The following is a 6,000-nucleotide window of genomic DNA, read 5'->3' on the forward strand; positions in this document are numbered from 1 at the left end:
AGGATTACTCACCTTATTCTCCACTTAGCATACTTAATTCAAAAGTACAATTCATCATTTCAAAGTCATAAACAAGTAATCATCATCATCAAGGAAATCACCACATCATATGCATATACATATACAATTCTCACTTCATCATTATTGCTAAAATAATTATCATCAACTGATTCACCAAGTGTATAAACACAAATAGGCAGACATGCAATTAGAACATAGTTCAATTATACATAACCGTCAACAAAATCACACAATGTACATATACACCAATCCACACAATCACAACATTCATCAAATTTCACCAATACACAAATTCATCAAGTGACATATTTAATTATGTCACAACTCATCAACTAATCAAATGCATGCAATGTTCTAGACTCTTCTAGATGCATGTGGTACCAAACTCCTCCAAGGTCGTCACCGTAATTGAACTCATAAAACATAAGTTTGAAGTTTGGAACCAATCCATAAGGTTTGGGTCGACTCAAGAGTAGTTATGCGGAATTTTTGTAAAATTTCACCAAGACCACCTTGGAGTATTTTCATCATAACTCAAAAACCAAAAATCATTTTCAAGTCAAACCAAAGCCTCTGGAAAGCTAACAAAATTATCTACAACTTTCATGTTTACACCGAAAACCAATTCAAAACAGAAACGTGCGAAAAAGACACAAGAACGCGAAACAGGGAGTTCTGTCATGTGCAACTCGCAACTGCGAGTGATTTACTTGCAACTGCGAGTTATGACAGTCCAGTCTCGGGAAAAACCTCATTTTCACCCCAAAACTCCAATTTTGACTTCCCAAAGCTCAAATTTGATCCCAAAGTTTGTTTAAACATTTCTAAACATGAAAAGACACTCAATTCCATATAAAATTTGCCCCAAAACATTCTCTTAACCAAGATCATCATTTGACCCATTTTCATCAAACTTCAAACAAAACAACACAAAGTCATATCAAACTCTCCAATTATGATTACCCAATGTTTTAATCATCAACAACAGCATCTCTCAACAACAACAGCAACTAAACATCATGAATTCATCAACAATTCATCACAACCACACTTCAAATCATCATTTTTGAATAAAAATGCAAAGCACACATATAACCACAACTTAAGCATGCAATTTCATCATCAACAACTCAATTAACATTTAATTTACATACTCAAACATTGCATCAAAACATGAACACGAATTTACAATCAATTAGGTTCAATTCATCAATTTCATAAAATGGGTAAAAAGAAAAAGAGATGAATTATGGTTGAAACCTAACCCTCTTACCTCTAGCACCAAGATTCTCTAACACAAGCTTCAATCTAGCTCCTAGATGATGAATCCCTCTTGCCTCTAACCCTTGCACTTGTTCTTCTCTCTAGCCTCTATCTCTTCTCTTCTCAAATGAAAAATGAAATGAAAATGTTTGTAACCCTATCTCTTCTCACTAACAATAGTTTATAAAGGCTCACTTAATGGGCTTATCTCACAAACCTTAATGGGCCTAACTCATTTCTATTCTAACACCCAAAATGTCACTACTCAATTAATGGTAAATTATAACACTAACGGTCACTTAACGGTAATTAAAATAATTACTACACCCTCTCTAGTAACTTGGTAAAATAATAACTTCCACTAAACACTTAAAAAAATAACTTTCTGCAAAATTACAAAATTGCCACTGCCCTCAAAATGACCAAAATGCCCCTAAGTCCAAAATGACTAAAATACCCTTCTAACACCGAATTCTACGATTCCCAACCAAAAATACACACAGAGGCAAATAATCACATAAGAGAACATATAACACAAATAAATAAATAATAAAATAAAACTAGCGAAAATCGGGCTGTTACAACTCTCACCCACTAAAAAGAATTTTCGCCCTCGAAAATTACCTGAAGGAAACAACTCTGGATACGTAACCCTCATCCTACTCTCCGATTCCCAAGTGGCACTCTCACCGGTCGGTCCAACCCAAATCACTTTAACCAAAACGACCTCCTTGCCACGCAAACGCTTCACTTCACGATCCTCAATCCTAACTGGCCAAGTCTTAACTGTCAAATTATCCCTTACTTCCAAATCATCCATTTGAATCACATGAGACGCATCATACACATACTTCCTCAACTGAGATACATGAAACACATCATGAAGATTCGACAAAGATGGCGGTAACGCAATCCGATACGCTGCAACCCCAACCTTCTCAATAATCTCAAACGGTCCAACAAAACGAGGAGTCAACTTCCGACACTTCAAAGCACGACCAACACCGGTTACAGGATTCACTCTCAAAAATACATGATCACCAACCTGAAACTCAATGTCCTTCCTCCTCTTATCATGATAACTCTTCTGCCTACTCTGAGATGCTCTCATCTTCTCTTGAATCATCTTAACCTTTTCCGTAGTTTCTTGCACAACATCCGGTCCTAACAAAGCACTTTCTCCTGACTCATACCAACATAACGGCGTCCTACACCTTCGACCATACAAAGCTTCAAACGGCGCCATTCCGATACTAGAATGAAAACTGTTGTTGTAGGTAAACTCAATCAACGGTAAACATTCAATCCAACTGACACCTTGCTCCAACACACAAGCTCTCAACAAATCTTCCAAACTCTGAATAGTCCTCTCCATCTGACCATCAGTCTGGGGATGATAAGCAGAACTCAACCTCAACTTAGTCCTCAAAGCAGCTTGCAAACTCTCCCAAAACTTAGAAGTAAACCTCAGATCCCGATCCGACACAATACTAGAAGGAACACCATGCAATCTAACAATCTGCTCAATGTAGATTTCAGCCAACTTCGCCACAGACATACCGGTCTTAATAGGAACAAAATGTGCCGACTTCGTCAATCGATCAACAATCACCCAAATCGAATCAAAACCCTTAGCAGTCTTCGGCAACGCTCCAACAAAGTCCATTGATATACTATCCCACTTCCACTCTGGCACAAACAACGGTTGCATCAAACCTGATGTCTTCTGATGTTCAATCTTAGACTTCTAACAAACCAAACAAGCATACACAAACTCTGCGATCTCCTTCTTCATTCCAGGCCACCAAAACAACCTCCTCAAGTCCTGATACATCTTAGTCGCTCCTGGATGAATACTCAAACTACTCTTGTGACCTTCTTCCAAAATCTGCCTCTTAAGCTCAAGAACACTTGGTACACAAACACGATCACGAAACATCAAAACACCGTTCTCATCTAACCTGAAATCTCCACCCTTACCTTGGTTAACCAACACCACTCGATCTACAAGTTCCAAATCTCCCTTATGACCATTCTTGATCTCCTCCAGAATATTACTCGTCAGTTTCAACATTCCTAACCTCACACCATTCGGTGTCAACTCACTAACCAAACTCAAATCTCGAAACTGCTCAATCAACTCTAACTCTTTTACCATCAAAGCAGACATATGCAACGACTTCCTACTCAAAGCATCAGCAACAACATTGGCCCTTCCAGGATGATAACTCAACTGGAAATCAAAATCCTTAAGATACTCCAACCATCTCCTCTGGCTCATATTCAACTCCTTCTGGTCAAACAGATACTTCAAACTCTTATGATCACTGAACACTTCAAACTTAGAACCATACAGATAATGCCTCCAAATCTTCAACACATACACAACGGCCGCTAATTCCAAATCATGAGTCGGATAATTCTTCTCATGCACTTTCAACTGCCTCAAAGTATAAGCCACAACCTGACGATTCTGCATAAGTACACCACCAAGACCCATTTTAGAAGCATCACAATACACAACAAACGATTCCTTCGGATTCGGCAAAATCAACACTGGAGCCGAAGTCAACCTCTTCTTCAACTCTTGGAAACTTTTCTCACACTTAGCATCCCAAACATATGCTTGTCCTTTCTGAGTCAACTGCGTCAATGGCAACGCTAACTTAGAGAATCCCTCAATGAACCTCCGATAATAACCTGCCAATCCAAGAAAGCTCCTCACTTCAAAAACAGACTTAGGTGATTCCCATTGCAACACTGCATCAACCTTCGACGGATCTACGGCAATACCTTCTTTAGAAATCACATGACCAAGGAAATTCACTTCCCGCAACCAAAACTCACACTTGGACAACTTAGCAAACAACTTCTTCTCCTTCAAAACTCCCAACACAATCCTTAAATGCTCGACATGCTCTTCTTCAGACTTCGAATACACCAAAATATCATCGATAAACACTACCACAAAACGATCCAGAAAAGGATGAAATATTCTATTCATATACTCCATGAAAACACCTGGCGCATTAGACACTCCAAATGGCATCACAGAATACTCATAGTGTCCACACCTCGTTCTGAACGCAGTTTTGGATATATCTTCCGCCTTTACTCTAATCTGATGATATCCTGATCTCAAGTCAATCTTGCTAAACACTTCTGCATCAACCAACTGATCCATCAAATCATCAATCCTCGGAAGCGGATATCGATTCTTGATTGTCACCTTGTTCAACTGCCGATAATCCACACACAACCTCATACTTCCATCCTTCTTAACTAGCAACACTGGAGCACCCCACGGAGAAACACTCGGCCTGATAAACTGCTTCTCAAGCAATTCTTCCAACTGCTTCTTCAATTCACCCAACTCTAATGCAGACATCCAATAAGACGCAATCGAAATAGGACTCGTCCCAAGTACCAAATCAATTGCAAACTCAACTTCCCTCTCCGGCGGTATCTCGGTAATGTCGTTTGGAAAAACTTCTGGAAACTCTTGCACAACCGGCAAATCACCAACACCTTTCTCACTACTTTCCTTCAAGGAAGCAAACATCATGAACACACTAGCTTCACCATCCAAGGACTTCTTCACTTGTTCTGCGGTCAAGAACTTCCCACCTTCCTCAGCTACCGACTTAGAAAACGTCACACTCTTGGTCAAACAATTAATGTTAACACCAAAAGTCAACATCCAATCCATACCGAAAATCACATCCATATGCTTCAATGGAAGACACACAAGATCCAACTCAAAATCCACGTTACCAAAACTAACAGGACACTTAGCACATACTAAGGAAGTAGTCACCGAACCACTAGTCGGGGTGTCGATAACCATCCCTCGCGACAACGGAGTCACAACCAAACCCAAACGCTCAACACAACTAGCCACAATAAAAGAATGAGTAGCACCATTATCAATAATTGCAATCAAATGAGTACTATTGATAAAACACATACCTCGGATGAGATTATCCGGATGCTCCACCTCTTCCGCATTCAATGCAAACACCTTCCCTGCCGCCTTCTCCGGCTTGGTACACTTAGTACTAAGATGACCCTCTTCGCCACAGTTGAAACAAGTAACATCCTTCTTGAACTCAAACGCCTTGTGACCCTTCTGTCCACACTTGTAGCAACTATCACCCTTCCTGCAATCACTAGAGTAATGACCCAAGATTCCACACTTGTAGCATCTCACATCAGCAACATTCGGCTTAGAGCCTCCACCAGATTCCCTCTTCTTTCCTTTGTCCTTGTTGTACGGCTTCCCAAATCCATGACTCTTTCCTTTCTTCTCATTCATTGCCTTATAATGATTCACCTTGACCTTTCCAGCTTCATCAAACATGCGACACTTATGCACCAAAGTATCAAAGTCTCGAATCTCCTGAATACACATGTACTGATAGATATCGGGCCTCAAACTGCTCTCGAACTTCACACACTTAGAGACCATAGCATCCTCCGCATTGATGTACGGACAAAACCTCGAAAGCTCCTCAAACTTTGCTGCATACTCAGCCACTGAACGGTTCTCTTGCTTCAAGTTCAAGAATTCCACTTCCTTCTTAGTCCTCATATCCTCAGGAAAGTACTTCCTCAAAAACTCAGTCTTGAACCTAGCCCAAGTCACATCTCCACCAGCCTCAAGCCTTCCCTTAGCATTGGTCCACCAATACTTAGCCTCTTCAGCAAGCATATGAG

Source organism: Medicago sativa, chromosome 8, assembly GCF_051527215.1.
Source record: "Medicago sativa cultivar Bolivia chromosome 8, Bolivia_mono, whole genome shotgun sequence".
NCBI lineage: Eukaryota > Viridiplantae > Streptophyta > Magnoliopsida > Fabales > Fabaceae > Medicago > Medicago sativa.